This window comes from Lissotriton helveticus, chromosome 5_1, assembly GCF_964261635.1.
Source record: "Lissotriton helveticus chromosome 5_1, aLisHel1.1, whole genome shotgun sequence".
Classification (NCBI taxonomy): domain Eukaryota; kingdom Metazoa; phylum Chordata; class Amphibia; order Caudata; family Salamandridae; genus Lissotriton; species Lissotriton helveticus.
Genome location: NC_136065.1, coordinates 1651355015 through 1651368371, shown reverse-complemented (window position 1 = coordinate 1651368371; position 13357 = coordinate 1651355015). Strand labels below are relative to the sequence as shown.

Genomic DNA, 13357 nt, shown 5'->3' with positions numbered 1-13357 from the left:
TGCCCCGGACGCCCGGGGGAGGTCTGTCCGGGGCCCATGGAGCCCGTCCTGGGCAGTGTGACATGCCGTTGGCCTGGAGGTGGGAGCCCCGGACGCCCGGGGGAAGGCTGCCCAGGACCCGTGGCGCCCTTCCGGGTACTTTGCCATCCCGTTGGCCTCCTGGAGATGGGTGCCCCGGACGCCCGGGGGAGGTCTGTCCGGGACCCATGGAGCCCGTCCTGGACACTTTGACATGCCGTCGACCTGGAGGAGGGTGCCCGGGACGCCCGTGGGAAGCCTGGTCGGGACCCGTGGAGCCCTTCCCGGGTACTTTGCCAATGCCGTTGGCCTCATGGAGATGGGTGCCCCGGACGCCCGGGGGGAGGACTGCCCGGTACCCGTGGAGCCCTTTCCGGGTACTTTGCTACGCCGTTGGCCTCCTGGAGATGTGTGCCCCGAACGCCCGGGGGGAGGGCTGCCCGGGGCCCGTGGAGCCGCCCTGGGCACTTTGACATGCCGTCGTCCTGGAGGTGGGAGCCCCGGACGCCCGGGGGAGGGCTGCCCGGGACCCATGGAGCCCTTCCCGTTTACTCTGCCATCCCGTTGGCCTCCTGGAGATGGGTGCCCCGGACGCCCGGGGGAGGTCTGTCCGGGGCCCATGGAGCCCGTCCTGGGCAGTGTGACATGCCGTCGGCCTGGAGGTGGGAGCCCCGGACGCCCGGGGGAAGGCTGCCCGGGACCCGTGGAGCCCTTCCCGGGTACTTTGCCATCCCGTTGGCCTCCTGGAGATGGGTGCCCCGGACGCCCAGGGGAGGTCTGTCCGGGACACGTGGAGCCCGTCCTGGGCATTGAGCCATGCCGTTGGCCCGGAGAATGGAGCCCCCAGACGCCCGGGGGAGGTGTTGCCCAGGCATATCTCATCTGGTCCCCCGGGCAGAGAACCACCAGCCCTGGAGAGGTGTCCGGGCGTAACCTGCCCCTAGTAATCCGGAGGGAAATTACCCCCCTTTCTTGCAATCCGTGCACGCGAGGTGACAGAGGGGACCCAAGGCGTAAAAGAACCCGACCTCATGGAGCCCTAGCTGGGATCCGGGAGCCGAATGGCACCTCATCGGGGCTTCCAGGGAAGCCCGGCCATCTGGTCGCCCCATTGGAAAGCATCGCGGGTGACCAGAGGGCCGGGATCGAAAGGACTCCCAGCTCCCCATCCATCCCAAGCCTTCGCGGTAGGGTTCCTGACTGCCTGCCCACGCAAGGCAGGGCTCTTGGACCCCGGCTGGGCCTCAGGCGCAGGTTGGACCACCGGAGCTCTAGGGCCCGGACGACCTGGGGGAGGAATGCCCGGCACCCGTGGAGCCCGTCCTGGGTACTTTGACATGCCGTCGGCCTGGAGGTGGGTGCCCCGGACGCCCGGGGGAAGCTGCCCGGGACCCATGAAGCCCGTCCTGGGTACTTTGACATTCCGTCGGCCTGGAGGTGGGAGCCCCGGACGCCCGGGGGGAGGTCTGCCCGGGACCCATGGAGCCCGTCCTGGGTACTTTGCCAATGCCGTTGGCCTCATGGAGATGGGTGCCCCGGACGCCCGGGGGAGGTCTACCCGGGACCCATGGAGCCCTTCCCGGGGGATGTATGATGTTACAACGCATACTTTTACAACGCATACCGTTACAACGCATTTTTTACAACGCAAAAACTTTTACAACGCATACCATTACAACGCATGTTTTTACAACGCAAGTACTTTTACAACGCATGCCATTACAATGTAAGTATTGGTAAGTATTTATTATATTTTTTTAAATTAATTGTAATTAATATAATTTAATTTAATTTAATTTATTTAATTTAATTTTTTTACCCTGTACCCCTGTATCCCCAAAACCCAAATTAACCCAGAAACCTAAAAATACCCCTGTACCCCAAAAACCCAAAACTGTCCCTGAACCCAAAAAATACCCCTGTATCCCATAAACCCAAAACTGTCCCTGAACCCTAAAAATACCCCTTTACCCAAAAACTGAAAACTGACCCTGAACCCTAAAAATACCCCTTTACCCAAAAACTGAAAACTGACCCTAAACCCTAAAAATACCCCTTTACCCAAAAACTGAAAACTGACCCTGAACCCTAAAAATACCCCTTTACCCAAAAACTGAAAACTGACCCTGAACCCTAAAAATACCCCTTTACCCAAAAACTGAAAACTGACCCTAAACCCTAAAAATACCCCTTTACCCAAAAACTGAAAACTGACCCTGAACCCTAAAAATACCCCTTTACCCAAAAACTGAAAACTGACCCTGAACCCTAAAAATACCCCTTTACCCAAAAACTGAAAATTGACCCTAAACCCTAAAAATACCCCTTTACCCAAAAACTGAAAACTGACCCTAAACCCTAAAAATACCCCTTTACCCAAAAGCTGAAAACGTAAAAAAAAAACAAACATATAAAATATTAAATACTTACCAATACTTACATTGTAATGGCATGCGTTGTAAAAGTATTTGCGTTGTAAAAACATGCGTTGTAATGGTATGCGTTGTAAAAGTTTTTGCGTTGTAAAAAATGCGTTGTAATGGTAGTGCGTTGTAAAAGTTGCGTTGTAAATGTTGTTTACCCTTCCCGGGTACTTTGCCAATGCCGTTGGCCTCGTGGAGATGGGTGCCCCGGACGCCCAGGGGAGGTCTACCCGGGACCCATGGAGCCCTTCCCGGGTACTTTGCCAATGCCGTTGGCCTCGTGGAGATGGGTGCCCCGGACGCCCGGGGGAGGCCTGCCCGGGACCCATGGAGCCCGTCCTGGGTACTTTGCCAATGCCGTTGGCCTCCTGGAGATGGGTGTCCCGGACGCCCGGGGGAGGACTGTCCCGGACTCATGGAGCCCGTCCTGGACACTTTGACATGCCGTCGGCCTGGCGGTGGGAGCCCCGGACGCCCGGGGGAGGGCTGCCCGGGACCCATGGAGCCCGACCCGGGCACTCTGTCATGCCGTCAGCCTGGATGGAGCCCCGGACGCCCGGGGGACGAATGCCCGGGACGCATGAAGCCCGTCCTGGGCACTTTTCCGTGCCTTCGGCCTGGAGCCCCCAGACACCCAGGGGAGGACCACCGTGAAAACCATGGAGCCCGACCTGGGCACTCTGCCATACCGTCAGCCTAGATGGAGCCCCGGACGCCCAGGGGACGAATGCCCTGGACGCATGGAGCCCGTCCTGGGCACTTTTCCATGCATTTGGCCTGGAGCCCCCAGACACCCAGGGGAGGACCACCGTCAAAACCATGGAGCCCGACCTGGGCACTCTTCCATACCGTCAGCCTAGATGGAGCCCCGGACGCCCGGGGGATGAATGCCCGGGACGCATGGAGCCTGTCCTGGGCACTTTTCCATGCCGTCAGCCTGGATGGAGCCCCGGACGCCCGGGGGACGACTGCCCAGGAGCCATGGAGCCCGTCCTGGGCAATTTGACATGCAGTTGGCCTGGAGGAAGGAAGCCCCGGGTGGCCTAGGGAGGTGTTGCCCAGGCATAGCCCATCTGGTCCCCATGGCAGAGAACCACCAGCCTCGGAGGGGTGTCCGGGCGTACCCTTCTCCCTAGTAATCTGGAGGAAAATTACCCCCTTTTCTTGTAATCTGTGCACGCGAGGTGACAGAGGGGACCCAAGGCGCGAATGTACCCGACCTCCTGGAGCGCTCGCTGTGATCCGGGCGGCGAATGGCACCTCATCAGGACTTCCAGGGAAGTTCGGCCATCTGGTCGCCCCATAGGAAAGCGTTGCGGGCGACCAGATGCCCGAGGGGATCCGGGCGACCAGATGGCCGAGGGAATCTGGGCGATCAGATGGCTGGACACGGAAGTGAAGCCGCCTGGACGCTCCCGACCCTGTCCCCATCCCCGTCCCGGGACGAATGCCCGGGACGCATGGAGCCCGTCCTGGGCACTTTTCCATGCCATTGGCCTGGAGCGCCCCGACACCCAGGGGAGGACCACCCTGAAAACCATGGAGCCCGACCCGGGCACTCTCCAATGCCGTCAGCCTGGATGGAGCCCCGGACGCCCGGGGGATGAATGCCCGGGACGCATGGAGGCCGTCCTGGGCACTTTTCCATGCCATTGGCCTGGAGCGCCCCGACACCCAGGGGAGGACCACCCTGAAAACCATGGAGCCCGACCCGGGCACTCTGCCATGCTGTCAGCCTGGATGGAGCCCCGGACGCCCGGGGGACAAAGGCCCGTGACGCATGGAGCCCGTCCCGGGCACTCTGCCATGCCGTCGGCCTGGATGGAGCCCCGGACGCCCGGGGGACGACTGCCCAAGAGCCATGGAGCCCGTCCTGGGCAATTTGACATGCAGTTGGCCTGGAGGAAGGAAGCCTCGGGTGGCCTAGGGAGGTGTTGCCCAGGCATAGCCTATCTGGTCCCCATGGCAGAGAACCACCAGCCCTGGAGGGGTGTCCGGGCGTACCCTGCCCCTAGTAATCCGGAGGGAAATTACCCCCCTTTCTTGCAATCTGTGCACGCGAGGTGACAGAGGGGACCCAAGGCGTGAAAGAACCCGACCTCATGGAGCCCTCGCTGGGATCCGGGAGGCGAATGCCACCTCATCGGGACTTCCAGGGAAGTTCGGCCATCTGGTCCCCCCCCCATAGGAAAGCGTTGCGGGCGACCAGATGGCCGAGGAAATCTGGGCGATCAGATGGCCGGGCATGGAGGTGAAGCCGCCTGGACTCTTCCCCACCCCGTCCCCGTCCCCGTCCCGGGACGAATGCCCAGGACGCATGGAGCCCGTCCTGGGCACTTTTCATGCCGTCGGCCTGGAGCGCCCCGACACCCTGGGGAGGACCACCCTGGAAACCATGGAGCCCGACCCGGGCACTCTGCCATGCCGTCGGCCTGGATGGAGCCCCGGACGCCCGGGGGACGAATGCCCGGGACGCATGGAGCCCGTCCTGGGCACTTTTCCATGCCGTCGGCCAGGAGCCCCCTGACACCCAGGGGAGGACCACCGTGAAAACCATGGAGCCCGACCCGGGCACTCTGCCATACCGTCAGCCTGGATGTAGCCCGGGGGACGAATGCCCGGGACGCATGGAGCCCATCCCGGGCACTCTGCCATGCCGTCAGCCTGGATGGAGCCCCGGACGCCCGGGGGACGAATGCCCAAGAGGCATGGAGCCCGACCCGGGCACTCTGCCATGCCGTCAGCCTGGATGGAGCCCCGGGTGCCCGGGGGACGGAGGCCCGGGACGCATGGAGCCCGTCCTGGGCACGTTTCCATGCCGTCGGCCGGGATGGTCCCCGGGCGCCCGGGGGACGACTGCCCTAGAGCCATGGAGCCCATCCCGGGCACTCTGCCATGCCGTCCCAACAAATTCGTACGGACTCCTAACCTTCCGACACGGATCGGAATCGAGGCCTTTCTGACCCAGCAGTTTCAGGCGCCCGCGGGACGAATGCCCGGGACGCATGGAGCCCGTCCCGGGCACTCTGCCATGCCGTCGGCCTGGATGGAGCCCCGGACGCCCCGGGGACGACTGCCCAAGAGCCATGGAGCCCATCCCGGGCACTCTGCCATGCCGTCCCGACAAATTCGTACGGACTCCTAACCTTCCGACACGGATCGGAATCGAGCCCTTTCTGACCCAGCAGATTTCAGGTTGACTTGCTATATACTTTACGTACGATTTTATGGGGGCCGATTCCGATCCGGTACGTAAAAGCACATCCGACCGACATGTCGGACAACCACGTACACCCAGGGGATAGGACTGCCCGGGTCACATGGACCCCGTCCTGGGCACTCTGATCTGCCGCCGGCGCCGGGGATCAAACCGTGATCACCAGATGGGGATATCCCAAAAATCTGGCATGGATACGGCCCGCCAGGACAGGTTTGGGCACCCCTGCATTAGGCCACTGAGGCACAGATAGATGACAGCAATCTAGAGGCATTATGTAAATGTATTCAATCATCCAACACTGGTGTCTGCACACAGGACATTTCTCAGTTCTCTCCATAAGTAAACTTCCCATTTTCATCCTCTTCCATCCCCGACTTTAACACTCTGTTCTGTGCTGTAATGGAGACTCTGTATTTCTAGCAAGTGGAGAGAAATTGGAGGAGAACCATTTTCGAATCAACACTTCTTCTTCCATGGATGCTTTTCTCAATAAACTGGGCTTTGACAGTGGTATCAAGCCGTCCTTGTCTTCAGCAGGACACAGAAACAGGCACCAAGTCTACTAACCAAGTTCAACCACACTCTGCAACTTAATAGACCAGTGCTTACAAATAATCCATCTGTGTCATCAGCAAAGGCAGCCAATGTGCCAATCATTTATAATTCTTCTGTAGTACTTTTATTTCTCGTAGGCAAAATGAGCACTTTAACTGCACAAATAATACGGATTTTACACTTGAAGCACTACATGAACACATACTTACACACCTTGCAGTTCATCTACACACACTTAAGCTAAACCCCATTCTGTCAAGTCAGAATTCTGCAAACCTAATACATATTCAGTGCATGTACATAGAAGCACTTTTTAATGCCACTTAAATGCACTAGATTTTAGACTGAAGATGCAATCTAAATGACTGTGCAGTATGTACTCCACTTTATTATTAATTAGGAATGAGAACATGATGGCTATAAGAGTATTGGAAGAGCCTGCTTCCATTCTGAATGGAAACCTGAATTGTGTGGCCATTGTCAAAAACCAACCACGAAGGGACTCAAACCCTCAATCTTCTGATCCGAAGTCAGACGCCTTATCCATTAGGCCACGCGGTCATGTGTCCTGTGTGTTTATTTTTATACTGTAGGTGGTATGCAAGGATGGAAAATATATTATTTATAGTTATTTAGGTTTACATCCCATTGTGTTTTTTTCAGCTCCTTTCAATTAAAGCACTTTTTTGGAATCTATATAATGAGAATGTCACCAGTATGATAATCTTTTGTTTTCTTTTTTGCATTTAAACCTCTTTCTTCATGAGATTAAAGCTCAGTAAATGCTTTACATAGCTCTGGATGTTTCCAGAAGTGGAGAGAAACTGTTTTGAAAGTTGTACAAACTGCTCCTTCCTGGATATTCCAATTTACACACACTCAAAGGTTGTATACATTTCACGAATCCTGACTTTCCATATTCAAGTAGCTGAAAGCCTTTCACCACCTCTAGAAACAACAGTTACACCAATCCAATTCAAATAATTTTTTCCAAAGGAATATCTTCTGCCGGGTCAAAAATGCATCTGACAAAGATAGGTGTTTAAAAATCTACTTTGTAGTTTCAGAACATCAACATGACTCTGAAGAGTACAGAAGTAAAATGGTACCATTTCAAAGTTCCTAATACCTCATAAGCTTCTGAGAGGAACCATGTAATAAATATATTTATTTTTCTGGAAAAGGAAGAGTGGACATTGGTTTGAACCTCAGATGGGACTCGAACGCACAATCCCTGGCTTAGGAGGCCAGTGCCTTATCCATTAGGCCACTGAGGCAAAGATAAATGCCAGTAATCTAGAGGCATTATTTAAATGTATTCAATCGTCCAACACTGGTGTCTGCACACTGGACATTTCTCAGTTCTCTCCATAAGTAAACTTCCAATTTTCATCCTCTTCCATCCCCGACTTTAACACTCTGTTCTGTGCTATAATGGAGACTCTGTATTTCTAGCAAGTGGAGAGATATTGGAGGAGAACCATTTTCGAATCAACACTTCTTCTTCCATGGATGCTTTTCTCAATAAACTGGGCTTTGACAGTGGTATCAAGCCGTCCTTGTCTTCAGCAGGACACAGAAACAGGCACCAAGTCTGCTAACTAAGTTCAACCACACTCTGCAACTTAATAGACCAGTGCTTTACACATACGCCATCTGTGTCATCAGCAAAGGCAGCCAATGTGCCAATCCTTTATAATTCTTCTGTAGTACTTTTCTTTCTCGTAGGCAAAATGAGCACTTTAACTGCACAAATCATACAGATTTTACACTTGAAGCACTACATGAACACATACTTACACACCTTGCAGTTCATCTACACACACTTAAGCTAAAACCCATTCTGTCAAGTCAGAATTCTGCAAACCTAGTACATATTCAGTGCATGTACATAGAAGCACTTTTTAATGCCACTTAAATGCACTAGATTTTAGACTGAAGATGCAATCTAAATGACTGTGCAGTATGTACTCCACTTTATTATTAATTAGGAATGAGAACATGATGGCTATAAGAGTATTGGAAGAGCCTGCTTCCATTCTGAATGGAAACCTGAATTGTGTGACCATTGTCAAAAACCGACCACGAAGGGACTCAAACCCTCAATCTTCTGATCCGAAGTCAGACGCCTTATCCATTAGGCCACGCGGTCATGTGCCCTGCTGTGTTTATTTTTATACTGTAGGTGCTATGCAAGGATGGAAAAGATAATATTTATAGTTATTTAGGTTTACATCCCATTGTGTTTTCTTTCAGCTCCTTTCAATTAAAACACTTTTTTGGAATCTATATAATGAGAATGTCACCAGTACGATAAGCTATTGTTTTCTTTTTTGCATTTAAACCTCTTTCTTCATGAGATTAAAGCTCAGTGTATGCTTTATATAGCTCGGGATGTTTCCAGAAGTGGAGAGAAACTGTTTTGAAAGTAGTACAAACTGCTCCTTCCTGGATATTCCAATTTACACACACTCAAAGGTTGTATACGTTTCATGAATCCTGACTTACCCTATTTAAGTAGCTGAAAGCCTTTCACCACCTCTAGAAACAACAGTTACACCAATCCAATTCAAATGATTTTTTCCAAAGGAATATCTTCTGCCGGGTCAAAAATGCATCTGACAAAGAAAGGTGTTTAAAAATCTAATTTGTAGTTTCAGAACATCAACATGACTCTGAAGATACAGAAGTAAAATGGTACCATTTCAAAGTTCCTAATACCTTATAAGCTTCTGAGAGGAAGCATGTAATAAATATATTTATTTTTCTGGAAAAGTAAGAGTGGACATTGGTTTGCACCTCAGATGGGACTCAAACCCACAATCCCTGGCTTAGGAGGCCAGTGCCTTATCCATTAGGCCACTGAGGCACAGATAGATGACAGCAATCTAGAGGCATTATGTAAATGTATTCAATCATCCAACAATGGTGTCTGCACAGAGGACATTTCTCAGTTCTCTCCATAAGTAAACTTCCCATTTTCATCCTCTTCCATCCCCGACTTTAACACTCTGTTCTGTGCTGTAATGGAGACTCTGTATTTCTAGCAAGTGGAGAGAAATTGGAGGAGAACCATTTTCGAATCAACACTTCTTCTTCCATGGATGCTTTTCTCAATAAACTGGGCTTTGACAGTGGTATCAAGCCGTCCTTGTCTTCAGCAGGACACAGAAACAGGCACCAAGTCTACTAACCAAGTTCAACCACACTCTGCAACTTAATAGACCAGTGCTTTACAAATAAGCCATCTGTGTCATCAGCAAAGGCAGCCAATGTGCCAATCATTTATAATTCTTCTGTAGTACTTTTCTTTCTCGTAGGCAAAATGAGCACTTTAACTGCACAAATAATACGGATTTTACACTTGAAGCACTACATGAACACATACTTACACACCTTGCAGTTCATCTACACACACTTAAGCTAAAACCCATTCTGTCAAGTCAGAATTCTGCAAACCTAGTACATATTCAGTGCATGTACATAGAAGCACTTTTTAATGCCACTTAAATGCACTTGATTTTAGACTGAAGATGCAATCTAAATGACTGTGCAGTATGTACTCCACTTTATTATTAATTAGGAATGAGAACATGATGGCTATAAGAGTATTGGAAGAGCCTGCTTCCATTCTGAATGGAAACCTGAATTGTGTGGCCATTGTCAAAAACCAACCACGAAGGGACTCAAACCCTCAATCTTCTGATCCGAAGTCAGACACCTTATCCATTAGGCCACACGGTCATGTGTCCTGTGTGTTTATTTTTATACTGTAGGTGGTATGCAAGGATGGAAAATATATTATTTATAGTTATTTAGGTTTACATCCCATTGTGTTTTTTTTAGCTCCTTTCAATTAAAGCACTTTTTTGGAATCTATATAATGAGAATGTCACCAGTATGATAATCTTTTGTTTTCTTTTTTGCATTTAAACCTCTTTCTTCATGAGATTAAAGCTCAGTAAATGCTTTACATAGCTCTGGATGTTTCCAGAAGTGGAGAGAAACTGTTTTGAAAGTTGTACAAACTGCTTCTTCCTGGATATTCCAATTTACACACACTCAAAGGTTGTATACATTTCACGAATCCTGACTTTCCATATTAAAGTAGCTGAAAGCCTTTCACCACCTCTAGAAACAACAGTTACACCAATCCAATTCAAATCATTTTTTCCAAAGGAATATCTTCTGCCGGGTCAAAAATGCATCTGACAAAGATAGGTGTTTAAAAATCTACTTTGTAGTTTCAGAACATCAACATGACTCTGAAGAGTACAGAAGTAAAATGGTACCATTTCAAAGTTCCTAATACCTCATAAGCTTCTGAGAGGAAGCATGTAATAAATATATGTATTTTTCTGGAAAAGGAAGAGTAGACATTGGTTTGCACCTCAGATGGGACTCGAACGCACAATCCCTGGCTTAGGAGGACAGTGCCTTATCCATTAGGCCACTGAGGCACAGATAAATGCCAGTAATCTAGAGGCATTATTTAAATGTATTCAATCGTCCAACACTGGTGTCTGCACACAGGACATTTCTCAGTTCTCTCCATAAGTAAACTTCCAATTTTCATCCTCTTCCATCCCCGACTTTAACACTCTGTTCTGTGCTATAATGGAGACTCTGTATTTCTAGCAAGTGGAGAGATATTGGAGGAGAACCATTTTCGAATCAACACTTCTTCTTCCATGGATGCTTTTCTCAATAAACTGGGCTTTGACAGTGGTATCAAGCCGTCCTTGTCTTCAGCAGGACACAGAAACAGGCACCAAGTCTACTAACCAAGTTCAACCACATTCTGCAACTTAATAGACCAGTGCTTTACAAATAAGCCATCTGTATCATCAGCAAAGGCAGCCAATGTGCCAATCCTTTATAATTCTTCTGTAGTACTTTTCTTTCTCGTAGGCAAAATGAGCACTTTAACTGCACAAATCATACAGATTTTACACTTGAAGCACTACATGAACACATACTTACACACCTTGCAGTTCATCTACACACACTTAAGCTAAAACCCATTCTGTCAAGTCAGAATTCTGCAAACCTAGTACATATTCAGTGCATGTACATAGAAGCACTTTTTAATGCCACTTAAATGCACTAGATTTTAGACTGAAGATGCAATCTAAATGACTGTGCAGTATGTACTCCACTTTATTATTAATTAGGAATGAGAACATGATGGCTATAAGAGTATTGGAAGAGCCTGCTTCCATTCCTAATGGAAACCTGAATTGTGTGACCATTGTCAAAAACCGACCACGAAGAGACTTGAACCCTCAATCTACTGATCCGAAGTCAGACGCCTTATCCATTAGGTCATGCGGTCATGTGTCCTGCTGTGCTTATTTTTATACTGTAGGTGCTATGCAAGGATGGAAAAGATAATATTTATAGTTATTTAGGTTTACATCCCATTGTGTTTTCTTTCAGCTTCTTTCAATTAAAACACTTTTTTGGAATCTATATAATGAGAATGTCACCAGTACGATAAGCTATTGTTTTCTTTTTTGCATTTAAACCTCTTTCTTCATGAGATTAAAGCTCAGTGTATGCTTTATATAGCTCGGGATGTTTCCAGAAGTGGAGAGAAACTGTTTTGAAAGTAGTACAAACTGCTCCTTCCTGGATATTCCAATTTACACACAATCAAAGGTTGTATACGTTTCATGAATCCTGACTTACCCTATTTAAGTAGCTGAAAGCCTTTCACCACCTCTAGAAACAACAGTTACACCAATCCAATTCAAATGATTTTTTCCAAAGGAATATCTTCTGCCGGGTCAAAAATGCATCTGACAAAGAAAGGTGTTTAAAAATCTAATTTGTAGTTTCAGAACATCAACATGACTCTGAAGATACAGAAGTAAAATGTTACCATTTCAAAGTTCCTAATACCTTATAAGCTTCTGAGAGGAAGCATGTAATAAATATATTTATTTTTCTGGAAAAGTAAGAGTGGACATTGGTTTGCACCTCAGATGGGACTCAAACCCACAATCCCTGGCTTAGGAGGCCAGTGCCTTATCCATTAGGCCACTGAGGCACAGATAGATGACGGCAATCTAGAGGCATTATGTAAATGTATTCAATCATCCAACACTGGTGTCTGCACACAGGACATTTCTCAGTTCTCTCCATAAGTAAACTTCCCATTATCATCCTCTTCCATCCCCGACTTTAACACTCTGTTCTGTGCTGTAATGGAGACTCTGTATTTCTAGCAAGTGGAGAGAAATTGGAGGAGAACCATTTTCGAATCAACACTTCTTCTTCCATGGATGCTTTTCTCAATAAACTGGGCTTTGACAGTGGTATCAAGCCGTCCTTGTCTTCAGCAGGACACAGAAACAGGCACCAAGTCTACTAACCAAGTTCAACCACACTCTGCAACTTAATAGACCAGTGCTTTACAAATAAGCCATCTGTGTCATCAGCAAAGGCAGCCAATGTGCCAATCATTTATAATTCTTCTGTAGTACTTTTCTTTCTCGTAGGCAAAATGAGCACTTTAACTGCACAAATAATACGTATTTTACACTTGAAGCACTACATGAACACATACTTACACACCTTGCAGTTCATCTACACACACTTAAGCTAAAACCCATTCTGTCAAGTCAGAATTCTGCAAACCTAGTACATATTCAGTGCATGTACATAGAAGCACTTTTTAATGCCACTTAAATGCCCTTGATTTTAGACTGAAGATGCAATCTAAATGACTGTGCAGTATGTACTCCACTTTATTATTAATTAGGAATGAGAACATGATGGCTATAAGAGTATTGGAAGAGCCTGCTTCCATTCTGAATGGAAACCTGAATTGTGTGGCCATTGTCAAAAACCAACCACGAAGGTACTCAAACCCTCAATCTTCTGATCTGAATTCAGACGCCTTATCCATTAGGCCACGCGGTCATGTGTCCTGTGTGGTTTTTTTTTATACTGTAGGTGGTATGCAAGGATGGAAAATATATTATTTATAGTTATTTAGGTTTACATCCCATTGTGTTTTTTTCAGCTCCTTTCAATTAAAGCACTTTTTTGGAATCTATATAATGAGAATGTCACCAGTATGATAATCTTTTGTTTTCTTTTTTGCATTTAAACCTCTTTCTTCATGAGATTAAAG

The 13357-nt window shown here is 48.6% G+C and overlaps 5 non-coding genes across 5 annotated transcripts; all 5 read right to left on the bottom strand.

Annotated features, from left to right (window-relative positions):
• Positions 1-6704: 6704 nt before the first annotated feature.
• TRNAR-UCG (transfer RNA arginine (anticodon UCG)) lies at positions 6705-6777 on the bottom strand. The gene has a single exon. It is a non-coding gene; the product is annotated as a tRNA-Arg (tRNA).
• A 643-nt stretch (positions 6778-7420) lies between these two features.
• On the bottom strand, positions 7421-7493 carry TRNAR-CCU (transfer RNA arginine (anticodon CCU)). The gene has a single exon. It is a non-coding gene; the product is annotated as a tRNA-Arg (tRNA).
• An 802-nt stretch (positions 7494-8295) lies between these two features.
• Positions 8296-8368, bottom strand: TRNAR-UCG (transfer RNA arginine (anticodon UCG)). Its single transcript has one exon. It is a non-coding gene; the product is annotated as a tRNA-Arg (tRNA).
• Positions 8369-9012: 644 nt separating this feature from the next.
• On the bottom strand, positions 9013-9085 carry TRNAR-CCU (transfer RNA arginine (anticodon CCU)). Its single transcript has one exon. It is a non-coding gene; the product is annotated as a tRNA-Arg (tRNA).
• A 3110-nt stretch (positions 9086-12195) lies between these two features.
• Positions 12196-12268, bottom strand: TRNAR-CCU (transfer RNA arginine (anticodon CCU)). The gene has a single exon. It is a non-coding gene; the product is annotated as a tRNA-Arg (tRNA).
• Between the last annotated feature and the right edge of the window lie 1089 nt (positions 12269-13357).